General features: G+C 37.0%; 1 pseudogene; it reads left to right on the top strand.

The window, feature by feature from the left end:
- Positions 1-704: 704 nt before the first annotated feature.
- On the top strand, positions 705-2,832 carry LOC110033889 (annotated as a pseudogene).
- The last annotated feature ends 10,701 nt before the right edge of the window (positions 2,833-13,533 follow it).

The raw sequence follows: 13,533 nt of genomic DNA, 5'->3' as shown, positions 1-13,533 counted from the left end.
TCTCGTTGCAGAGAGAAAGACAAAGAAAACTACTCATATCTCATGAGGAAGAAACAACAACAAATGAAATTATAGATAAAAATAAGTTTACAAAACAAGACTAAGTAAAATAAACAAAGTACACAATTTATCTTAAATTCCTTCCCAAACAATCCTTCAAGTTCATTTGAATCACTCACTCTCCAAACAAGACTAAGTAAAATAATCAAAGCACACAACTTATCTTAAACTCCTTACAATCCTCCAAATCTAAGCAAGCTTCCAAAACTTTCTCCTCTCCAAGGAGACTCCCCTTCTCTCTAATATACTCTCATTTCTCTCTAAGAGAAGAATCTCCAAAAGTCTCTTTAAATAGAGTTCTCAAAATTCCAAGTTTCTTCAAGAACCCCTTCAAAATTCGTCCACGTTCATTGAATCTTCTAGATAACCGCCTCTGTCACGAGATCAACATTTCTCTCTTTGTTTCATTTGACTCCAAATTGCTCTGCTTTCGTTTTATTTGCTTCATTTGCTCCATTTGCTGTACCTACAGTCAAAAACATCAAAAATACATTTCGTTATAGCACAATATCATTAAAAATAGATAATAAATGTACACATAAAAGTGTATGTTTATTAATTTCAAGAAAAAAAAGAGGATAACTTCTGTTTATTTATTTATTTATTTTGGGAAATTGGGCATCCCTTGTTTATTTCATCTCGCCAACCAAACCATGTGCCCTCTGGCCTCATTAGTTGCCTTGCCTGCCACTTGCTCAGCTCCCTCATTTTTAAAAAAATAAAAACCCATCTACCTTCTTTTCCCCTTCAAACATCTCCTATCAAGAGTGAACGAAGGAAGAAATGATAGCAATGGCAAGCAGAGCGGCTCAATGGTTTCTATTTCTTCTGAGCCTATCTCTAGCCACCGAAAACCTAGCATCAGAAAACGACTCTCATTCCTGGAACAACATCTTGCAGTCATTGGAGGCTCAATGCGAGGCTAAGAGAGGGGAAGAACATTTGGAGACAGTGAAGGCGCTGACTCATAAGAATTTCTGTGAAAGCTGGAGGTTCAATGTGGAGATTCATAACATCAGAAGCTTCTCCGTCATACCTCAAGAGTGTGCGAGCTCCGTGGCTCAGTATATGTCCTCTTCTCAGTACAGGTCCGATGTCCGACGAGTCGCTGTCGAGGCGTCGCGCTTCCTCACCAATTCATTTCGTCTCGCCGGCGATAGCCGGGATGCTTGGGTCTTTGATGTTGACGATACTCTCATCTCCACAGTGCCGTTCTTCAAGAAGCACCACTTCGGGTATTTCTGCTGATCTTTAGAAGTATTCATTCGATTTGATCTCTAATTGATTCAAATTTTTCTCAAAGATGGTTTTATCTGATTTGATATCCTATGTTACGGGTTAAATATTACGTGAGTCATTTGTACGTGCAGATTGGTAGGATTAAGGTGGCATTGAGGTCAATATTACCCTCAATATCAGGAAAAAATATTTCGTTCGGATACCGCACGTTATAAGGAGCAATCACGGGCGGCCAAGTCCTCACATATTGTCGGCGGGCAACGTGGTTGCATGTTGTTGGCCGTCCAAATATACAAATATTTGGACGGAATGTTTTTTTCAATATCACTCAAATACCATCAATCCACCTAGCTAATATGTATCTACTATATCCACACGTAATATTTTTACCTATTTTAGTGGTGTTTGGGTTTAACTTTGATTTAGGTTAAATAGTATATATCAAATCTGATAAATTTATATTTGTTAAATCCACACTACGATGATTTTACTCGTGAACGATGAAAGAATAAATCCATCTTGTATTCGGATTCACGTCTATAAAAACACGCAAAGAAGAAGGCGGATGTGAGAAAATTGGATTTAACGGTGCGTCGGATTTTATTTCTAGTTTTTGAGTGTTTAACTGGATTTAAGTTAAATTCTTGACTAAGTCCATTCATGACTAAATCTCATAAATAGGATGCTACCAAACATCGTCTTAGAGTTTTCATGAGTTTTCGCAAAATATTAATATGATTAAAATGTTACTATTATCAATTTTTTTTTCAGTTTTTAACTTCTCAAGTTTAACTAAGGGGTACATTTTATATATATATCTATATATATATATATATAAAAGGAACATTTTTAATAAGAGTACATGCCTCTTATATTCTCTCTTAAATCTCCCTTCATTATTTCACTCAATTCTAACAACAACAACAACAACAACAAATGAAATGAAGGGAAATTGTCGATTGTCGGAGCGAACCCACAGACAGAGCGTCGCTGGAAAAATGGATGGCGAAGAGTAAAGCGCCGGTGATCGAAGACATACTCACTCTCTTCGAAGAAATCAAAGCCAAAGGACTCGACATCTTCATCATCTCGTGGCGGGCTGGGCGGCCCCCCCCCCGTCGACAACCTCTTCAAAGCCGGCTATCATGGATGGGCCAAACTCATCCTCAAATGTGATAAAGAGAGCTATGCCGATGCCCAGAGCTACAAATCAGAGCAGAGGAAGAAGTTGGTGGAGCAGGGTTACCGTTTGTGGGGCATTGTTGGTTCTCAGTGGAGCAGTCTGAATGGGGATTCTGCGGCTAAGAGAACTTTCAAGCTCCCAAATCCCATGTATTACTTGTGAGTGTTGGGAGATGTTTGGATCCGTGTGTTTTGATCGATTTTTATTTAGACCGAGTCTTGTAAAATCATGAAATTTTTGTTTGGGATGAATTTAGAATAAATTAATTCTTCTTGAATTATAATTCGTCTCAAAAAATAATTTTATGATTTTAAGGTTTATTTTGAATACAAGTTTGATCTTAGTATTGAGAGCTGATGTTTTCCTTTTCTTATGGAAGTTTGATGCTAGTAATGTAGGCATTGTGCTTTTCTATATGTTGAGTTTTAAGGAGAACTGATAATCAGTTGTTTCTTTTAAGTTTGTGCCTTATTTAATAAATTATATATATATATATATATAGTGGAAAGTCAGAAGATTATAATTATTGAATATAATATTTGATGATTTGTGATCTTTTTGGTAGTTTTTTTTTTAGCTGTTTTAACATGAGTATGGGTCTGTTTGGGGGAGTTGCAGTTGTTCAAAGAGACATTTGTAAAGCTCCTACAAAAGAAGTTTTTCAAAAAATTATGATGATTATTAGAATTTTATTTTATTTTTAAAGTCATAGCATAATTTTATGGCGGTGATTACACTTAGCCAGGTTAGGTTGCAAAATGTAACTTCCTACCGGTTTTGTGAAATGTTTGGATATGCGGCACGACACCATGACACCAATGCCTCAAATACAACTTAAGTTGTCTGTCTGTTATGGTTTGATTTTAATTTCACTTGAGTTTTATATAAGAACTTGTCAAAGAGGAAAGAAAAATAACTACATAATGACTGTTTGTTTGAAATTGATTCTTGTTTTTTTTTTGACTTTGTAGGAAAATATGCTATTTAATAACTTGGGGCATTTACATACATATTGCTCAATTTTTACAAAAAACTACATCTAAACTTTCATATTTACATGCATAAAATTTAATATTTAATATCACATGAAAAATATCACTATCACCAACTTTCTAATCGTGAAGTACACCTTTTCATGCATAGGTTCATGACATCGAAATGTTATAAAATGAAAATATCGAACTTCAGGTATTTTGATATGTAAATAAAAAGAAATTGTGTGGTATCATGTAAATTTCCATTATATTGACCACTGCAGTTAAAAAATGTTTTATTCCACTTGCTGAAGCAAATCTTGATTACTTAAATCGACGTTCAGAGTGCATCTTGAATTGCCCTAAAATATTTTATTTTATTACTATTTGAAAGTGCGTTTTTTATGTCAGGATTCCTGACGTAGTTCTACATGCGGCGTAGGTTATTCTTAAGTTATTTTCAGATTATTTCTGGATTATTTTCAATAATACCGAAATAACCCAGAAATAACCCGCGGTTTTTATTCTTGGGGTATTTCTGGGTTATTTCGGTATTATTAAAAATAATCCAGAAATAACCTGAAAATAACTTAGTCCGCACGTAGAGCTACGTCAGGAGTCCGCACAGAAAAAAATTTTCAACTGCAGGGGCCAAATTAGCAAAAAGTGAAGCAGTTATTTTAGAAGCGAAAGCCTCAAAACTTAGCAACTTTGCATAAAACATGTCAATGTTTCTTACAGAAACACTAATATTTTAAGCTTCCTTAAATATAATGAACATGACTCTTTTAACATTTGGATGTTTTTTTTGGAAGATTTACATGCATGTCACTCAATTCTTATGTATTTACATATCAATTACTTAAACCTCAACTTTTTACATATAGGCAACATTTGAAAAATGTATATTTCACTTCTTAAAAATTGAAATTAGTGGTATGTTTGATGTGATATGAAGAATTTTAGTGGTACAAAAACATAAGCAAAATTTAGATAATGTGTATGTAAATTCCACTCTTTTTTGGTAATAGTTGTAGATTGTGTCTTAATGTGTAAATTTTAAAATTAAGTGTATTTATGTCAGACAGTTCTAAAATATGTGATAAATTATTAATTTTTATCAAAAAGACAAAATCAATATATGTGTTAGTTCTTTATGAATGATGGTTTTGAAGGTTACACTTAGAAAATTTCGAGAGCATTTTTGTTAAGAATCAAATTTGTACATGAATTTTAAGGTCCGGTCAAATGGTTATAATTAATTTTAGTTGCATGAATATGTGTGTCCCTTAAAACATATTGTTTTGATGAGTTTGTATTTTTTGTTTCTTCTCGTGCAAGTGGCAAAATTAATACATGCGACTGACCACACGTCTGCATGATGGTTCAGATGTGGACATGTGACCATGTATCACACAACTGTCCATCTGAACCGACGTCCGAACATGCATCAGAAACCATAGTTTATAAAACTATTCAGTTTAATATTGAAGTACTTTAAAGCTTAGCATCATCCATGGGGATGATGGAAACAATGAGCATCTTCACTAGGGACGTTTTGCCAAAATATAGAGTATTCTACCCATTTAGCCTCCTTAAAGTTTATTCTAGGTTAATGCTTCACCTTAATTTGGAAATCTAGTAAGCATATCCAACTCCTTAGCTTAAGTTTCAACTTGAAATATAACTTTCAATCTTTATTCAAAATCAGAAATCAAGCCAAACTTTCAAATCGCTTAAAATCCTAGCTTTTCAAAATCCAAAACAAAGCCAACTTTCTAAACTTTTTGAAATCCCAAATTCTTCAACATCCAAAATCAAACAAAACTTTGAAATCTTTTTTAAAAACTAAAATCTTTGAAAACCACATCGAAAACTCAAAAACTCCAAAAATCATCAAAACAATCAAAACCATTTTTTTAAGAATAAAACAAAATTTTAAAATCCTTTAAAAATTTCAAACCTAAACAAAACTTTCCAAACTTCAAAACTTTTTAAAAAAGAAGATGACATTAAATATTAAGAGAATATCCTTTTCCAAAAACTTAAACTCAAAATATTGAAGGTCAATCCGTTATCAGATACGATGCCGTGCGGCCCACCAAATCGATATAGGATATTGTTCTTAACAAAATGCAACACATTTTCTGCCTTCACCTTCCTCAGAGGAACAACTTCCACTCACTTAGACAAGTAGACGGTAACTGCAAAAATAAATTTATGTTCTTTAGATGATGTAGGGTCAATAGACCCAACGATATCAATTCCCTAGGCCTCAAAAGCCAAGATGCTGCTGTCAGATGTAGTACATTCAGAAGTTGGTGAGGCACGAGACCAAATATTTGGCACTGTTGACATCACTTGACATATTCCATGCATTCAAGGGTTATTGAAGGCCAATAATAGCCGAACCGCTCAATTTTAATTTTAATTTTATGACCTGATTGATGAGGCCCACAGATGCCCTCATGAACTTCAATCATGATTCTTTGGGCCTCATTTATATTGATACATTGAAGCCACATCCGCTCAAAGGAACGACGACACAACGTATAGTTCATAATAATGAATAATATTGTTCTCCTTTGAATTTAAGAAGCAAGGGAGTGATTCCAGGGGAGTATCCCCTTTTTGAAATATGTGATGAAGGCTTGGCCCTAATCGACATATGACTCATCAAAAGCAGAAGGGCCCCTAATATCTTGAATCACCACTTGATCCCCATTAGAACTTGACAGATTTTCGGGTAGCTTCGTAAGAGCATCGACTTTGCGATTGAGGAAATGAGGTATTTTGATCAAATTCACATCTGGGATGTTCTCTAGAAACGCCATGACTTTTTTTATGATATGCCAAGAGTTCAGGCTTGAGGATTTTATAAGCCCCAAACACATGGCCAATTATGAGTTGTGAATCATCATACATCTTGATCTTTTTGATATTCATCGAGATGACAATTTCCAAACGAAGAATCAAAGTTTCATATTCTGTCTTGTTATTTGTGCATAATTATGTCAAGCTATAAGAATCGAAGGATTACATGCCTGGGGATACAAAAATCAATCCAACTCATAACTGTACTTTTGGGAAAGATCTCGGTGGCCCTTCCTTCAAAGAAGATGCCTCATCAAAGCACAACTCCCATTTCGAAGAGTCAATAGCTAATAAGTGCTCATTGGGAAACTATCATTTAACGGTGAATAAACAAGAATCAAATTAGCTGCTAGAAAGTTAGTCAAAGCCAGTCCTTTGATGACACAATAAAGGACATATGAAACATCAAACTATGATAGGATCATGACCCATCTAGTTAATCGTTTGGTCAATGTAGGACGATTCATCAAGTACTGCAAAGGATTTACCCTTGAGATTACGTCAATATGATGTGAGAGCATGCAACGCCTCAATTTCTGAACTGAAAATATCAATGTCAAATAGTTTTCTCAAACGATGGATACTTCACTTCAACTTGGATAAAATGCCAACTAAAATAGTACAAGGCGTACTCTCTCCTTTTGTCGTTAACTTGAGCTAACAATGCCACAATTAGCTCTTTAAGAGTGGCAGTATAGAGTATAAGATGTTTCCTTGAGATGGGAGCTACTAATATTGACAGTTCCAATAAGTAGCGCTTAATATCATCAAAAGTGTCCTGACACGCTTCATCTCAATGGAAACGAACACCCTACTTGACCAATGTGGAAAAAGGTCAGCATCGTCTAGAGAGGTTGGAAATAAACCTCCTAATGAATGCAAGCTTCAGTTGAAGGGAGCTCAGTTGCGTTAAAATCTTATGAGGTTCCATGTCTAAGATAGCCTTGATCTTGCTAGGATCAACCTCTATGCCTCTATGACGAATTATAAAACCCAAGAATTTTTTCAAAGATACACCAAATGCACACTTCAAAGGGTTCTTTTTTAGATCATACTTCGTAAGCCGCTCAAAGATGATTTTTAAGTCCAAGATATGATCTTCTTCGGAACGACTCTAAACCACCACATCATCGATGTAACATTTGACTTGAGAGTGTAAGTGGTCATTGAAGATGTGCTTCATAGTGCGTTGATAGGTTGCACCGACATTTTCCATGACAAAGAGCATGACCTTATAATAGAATATGTCTATAGGAGTGTGAAATACTGTATTTTGCTCCTCTTATGGGGCTATCATGATTTGATTGTATCCAGACAAACTGTCTATAAAGAAAACATAACGTGAGTCAAAGCAACATCTATCATCAGCTCTGGTATAAGCAGAGAAAAGTCATCTTTCAGGCGCGCTTTATTAAGGTCCCGAAAGTCGATACAAAGTTTTTTATGTATGTTGTTCTTTCAAATGGGTACAATGTTTGCTAGACATGTTGAGTAAGAAACCTCCCTAATGAACAGCCTCGATAAGCTTTTGGTCTTTTCAATTACCATTTTTCTATATCGGGTCGCATTCTTTGAGGGGGCTATTTCATAGGAACAACACTCGAATCAATGAACAACTTATGTTCCATTAATTTAGGGGCTAATCCACAATCTAAGCATAGGGAACGTTGACGAAGAAGTCACTAACCTAAGAAGATTCAAATGTATAGCTGTCAATTACCTACTAATCGAAGGGAAACTCTTTAGCAAATCAACCATGTATTTGTACCTAATGTGTATTGGAGAAGACGAACTTGATGATATACACTGGGAAGTTCATAGTTGGGAGTGCGGGAGCTATTCCAGTGGAAAGACACTAGCTCACCGGATTTAACACAAGGTTACTTTTGACCAAGCTTGTTGAACGATATCGAAGAATATTCTCGTAGATGCCCTTAGTGTTAGAAATACGGATCGCTATGCCACCAATTGGCTCAAAAACTTCACAATGTCGTCAGCCTTTGGTCGTTCATCATGTGGGAGTTCGACATTCTTGGGCCCTTTCCCCCTTTAAGAGGGCATCGAAAGTTTTTACTAGTAGTTGTTGATTATTTCTCTAAATGGGTAGAAGTGAAAGCATTGGCACAAATAATGATGAAAGTAATAGGAAACTTCATTTAGACTAACCTGATTTACTAATATGGATTGTCCCTCATCATCATCACAGATAATGAGACCCAATTTGCCAACAAGGGAGTTCAGGATTTCTATAAGAACCAAGGGATCAATCTCAAATTTACTTCGGCACACCACCCCCGAACAAACGAACAAGAAGAGGTTGTAAAAATAAATATTCTAAATTTACTAAGGAAAAAGGAAGAGGGAGCGAAGAGAAATTGGCAGACCCAATCCCTTCCATGCTCTAGGCAATTCGAACGACACCATCACTATCCATCAGACAAACTCCTTATGTTGTCCCATAGAATGAAGATGATGACGCCAGTCAAATACAACAATGACATGCAGAGGGTACTCTCTACCTTAGTTTTTAACAAGGAAGACATAAAAGAGGTGCGAGGCAAACAACGAAGGAGTTAAGCTAGTCTTAGACCTTGCCGAGGAGAATCAAGCCCTTCATCAAGAAGAAATCAAGTGAAGGACAACCAAATATTTAAACAAACATGTTCACGAGAAAATGTTTGCTCCAGGAGACCTAATACTGAATTAAGGCGACCCTGTTGCCAGAAGGCAAGCCATTTAAAAGTTAGATCAGACATGGAATGAACCTTAAATCAACCAACAGAGAGCTAGGCCTGAGGCGTACAAGCTGAAAAATGTTCACCGAAAATGATGTCCCTTGAACTTGGAGTGATGACGTTCTAAATAATATTTTCCCTTAAAATCATGGCTACTTGTTGAATAAAGACTACCATGGTTTTGTGTAACACCTTCTTTCTTTCAAAATTCCTCTATATAATGAAGGAGTTTATTTTTTACATACAAAGCATCCAACTTTTTGGGTTTATACATTCAAAATCTCACCATTAATACTTTCTTTGCTTATTTTTTATGATTGGGGAACTGGTGCTATAAACGATCGTTTTGTGCCCACATTATAAAGTTAGTACTCGACACCGACAAACTCCAATAGGGGTTTATAACGATCATTATAGACCTATGGGACTTATCGACACCTGACAACGACAAGCTCTAAGAGGGGTGCGTGAATGATGGTCTTGCACCCAAATTATATGTTAACACTTGACAGTGACAAGCTCCGCGAGGGGTTTTGTAACAATTGTCGGAGGTCTGTGGGACGCTGTGAGGGGTGCATAAACAATCGTTATGCATTCGAACTATAACACTTACACCTTTTAATAACTAATGTCTCAAGTGAAGTGTGCAAGTTGTCTATAAGAAGTAAGGCAGAGCATTTCTAATGTGCATGGCGACATAACCACACGCTTGCCAACAAATAATGATGAGAAGAAAATTGTTCGTGAGATTGGACGATTGTTGAATACAAGAAAAAAAAAACTCAAAAACCTGCTGATTAAAAAAAAAATCCATTACACTAGAAACTATGTTTACAAAAATAAAATTACATCTTCTTACACGTCCATATATAGAAACAAGAAAAAAGAGGAAAATCTTTTTACATTCAACACCTTTTTTGGTCAAACAAGAGGGATCCCTTTTGTCATGGTCTCGCTACTGTCGGGCCGAACCGTATGCCCTATCACATTTAGATCGAGGTATTGAAACAACGAGAGGCGTGACATCAATCAACAAATTGTGATTTTTGAGATTGTCAGGAAGTGTCTTCACTTTATTTACCTTTTATTTCATTGGAGCGATGACGATCCCCTACCCACTCATGCAGGAACCCACTAGGAAATTTGCTTTCTAATCTTTAATCTTATTCTTAAGACCCATTAGATGGATCTCAAGGCCGCGAAAAAACTAAACATATCCACTCTGCGAATTTGAAAAGAGAAGAAATGGTTGAACAATTTGATTGACCAAGGGATTTTCATCCTTCAACAAAAGAGAATGAAGGTCATTATGGAAGCCAAAGTGTTGGGAAAAACCCGAGCACAAACAACCCTGTACCTTTCAAAATACGATCGCAACTCCTTACAGATTGTAAGCCGAAGACCGATTTTGAACCGCTTGCTGTAAAAAATCAATTCAGGGGAAAAGTTACCCGTCACTCGCTCATGGTTGGCTGTTGGCCGAAGTCAGATAGAAGGTCAAGAATTTAGAGGCTCTAAATATCCTCCGCGTCTGCTACTGAAAGAACCAAGACCTTTGAAGCATGGATTTATCTAAAAATATTCTTGAGAAAATTTCCATGTCGTATGACATGTAACAATTCACCCGAAGAAAAAGGGAAAGAAAGAGGGTGAAGAGAGATAATGAGTCACAAGAGGAATGAAGCTTGCGATACTCTAACCACATGCACATGTATAAATATACATCAGCACGGGAAAACGAAACGCTGCTGACAAGACCGTCGTGACAAGAACTGAGGAAAATCAATCATTATTATAAATAGAATATTACATTTTATTTATTTACAAAAAGAGGGGGGACATCGTGTCAGACCCTTAAATTCGACTAAGAAAGGAAAAAACCTAACTATGCGGTTGTTTGTAGCTTCATTGGAGATAAATCTTCGGTGACACAACTGCTCATACATAATTCACCACCTAGCTTAAATAGGTCATCTAGATTATCCCTCGATTGAGCGGTGAGACTCTCTCTAACGATTAACAAATCCTAACATAGCCACAACAATCTCCCCATGATCAACCAACATCTCTCCTCGAAATACAACGAGCTTTGTATGAAGTGCAACAACTTATTATCCCACCCGATCGACTCTCTCCAGAACCTCAACAACTCCCTCATCACTATCTGCCTGAAGTTGCGCTAAGAGACGAAGAAAGCGATCCAATATTTCAGTAAGGCACCACACTAGAAAATCGGTAAACACTTGGCGCTCCCCAGATGCCTCCTCCTTTCTCGCCATGCCGGAAGAAACTTGGCAGCCTGCACTTTTGCCCTGGCTTTCGGGAGGTGGGGGGAAGAGAAGATTCTCTTCCATCCTCTGGGCCACAACATCTGGATCCATGGTGCCTTGCTCCATGGTTCACTGTTCTGCAAAAACCTGACCCACAACATCGACCCCCCCCTCAATGGCTCAATCAATAGTGGTTGTATTGCCCTTAGGGTCGATGTCCGTGTCATATGAGATGGAAGCAATCGTCAGAACTCCGGCGGCTACAAAAGAAATTCTTAAAAGCATGAATCAAGCTATGTACCCAAAATTCGACACCATTCAGAGGAGGTGCAAAAGATAAGGTCCTCATCGGTTTCCTCTAATCCTCTACCCTAGGAGGAAAGGCTATTCTTTCGCGATTGAAGATGCATCTTAGCTTCAACCTGCTCCTTCTGGAGCCCCTTGTTAGTCATAGTCCACACAACAAACTGAAAGAACAGTACTCCCCTTTGGGCAGGAGCGACCGCTTCTGATGGATGCCCGAGAGGATGATCGTCAGAACGACCTCCAATCTTCTTCACAGCTCTCCTCTGTGATGAGCCTGTGAGAAAGCATGAAGGCCTAGTTCGATCTTCGTGTTCTCTTGCTCGCGACTCTTGCACAAATCTCTTCTTGCTCAACTTTGCTGCGGAAACTTTGCTCGCTGGTTTCAACTTAGTGACAGGTTTGCGAGCCCCCGCACGTATATCAATGATGGCTTTTAAGAGGGTGCTCTTGTCAGCAGATGGTGCTCCCTCACCAGATATCGTGCAAGACACATAGTAGAAGACATAAGGTTAGAGAAATGAGAAGAAAAGAAAATGACACATATCTTCCTTACTTCAAGACCCACTTATAATAATACGGGACGAAATTCTAAGTTAGCTCATTCTTATGCAATAATATTACCTAATTCATACATGTTAAAAAAGAATCTCTTATCCTCTTGTGCTATGTAACTTCCAAGGAGAAAGATAATCTTGAAACTAAATATGTACATATAAAATATGTTTGCATGAATCTCATGACAGGTGAATGTAAATAAGGAAGAAACACCTAAGGGGAGTCTTGTTCGGATAATCAACGGAACGTGCCATGAGATTCTTGCAAGGCAGTGATCAACCCTTAGGGCGATCGATAGAAAACATCCCTTCATATTAAATATTGATAGGATCGAGACTTACCAAACGATTGGTGAACTCTTATCAATTGAATCAGTTTCTCATTTTTATTATATTCAAATAACTCTATAATTACTAAAAAGTTCGACTAATATATAGTTTTGTAATACTTAGACCTATGCGTCTAAATAAGAGTCCATATCATGAATAAAATATATACTCTTTTCTACTTTTCCTGACTCTCTCTCTCTCTTGCTCTCCCCGTACATAACAAAAAATAAAAACTCCTCCTTTACCAAAAAGTGTATGTCAGTAGGTTCACTTTGAATTTTTTTTTAAAATTTTATTGGACGACACACGCGAGATGCGTGCGCCGTCTGCTCGCAATAAGCTCTCCTAAATAACTTGGGCATCTGGACATTCCCAGATTCAAGAGATATTTTGGGATCTGACCAATAATAAGTAATGTTTAGGAGTCGTGATACATAAAATTCCTAAAAATAAGACCTCCCAACCAAGAACACCAAGCAAATAACTTCCAAACAATCAGATCAAAACAACAAAAGAAGGTACAAAAATTTTCGTACGTATGAAATAAACCCAAGCAGAAATTAAAAAAAACCAAGAATAAGAATCAGCTAATCAAAGAATATGAGCTAAGACATTCTAAAACCCAATGATCCTCTCTACAATCGGGGAAGAAAACGGCGGGATCGTGGAGGGCAATGACCCGAAACTCCCAACTTTCTTCTCCTTCTGCACCGCTCCTGCCGGAAACCATTGAGGCAGAAGGAGGAAGGTAACTGTGTATCTTACTTTTCGCTCGAATCGCCCGTCCCGTACTTACTAAATATGCCGATTCACATAATTCAGTAAATCGGGGATTTTACGACCGAAATCAGTAAAATCTGGATTTATGAAATCTGCGGCTTTATTTTGTCCAAACTGACTCTCTGGCAGGATTTAGGTCAAACCAGGTTAAATCCTGCTCTAAAGTTGAGTATTATTTTTCTGGATTAAGATTAATTTAAGCTAGATTTTGCTTATAAATCCTGCTGA

The sequence above is a fragment of the Phalaenopsis equestris genome, unplaced genomic scaffold, assembly GCF_001263595.1.
Source record: "Phalaenopsis equestris unplaced genomic scaffold, ASM126359v1 Scaffold001307, whole genome shotgun sequence".
Classification (NCBI taxonomy): domain Eukaryota; kingdom Viridiplantae; phylum Streptophyta; class Magnoliopsida; order Asparagales; family Orchidaceae; genus Phalaenopsis; species Phalaenopsis equestris.
This window is presented reverse-complemented; position numbering and strand designations above follow the sequence as displayed.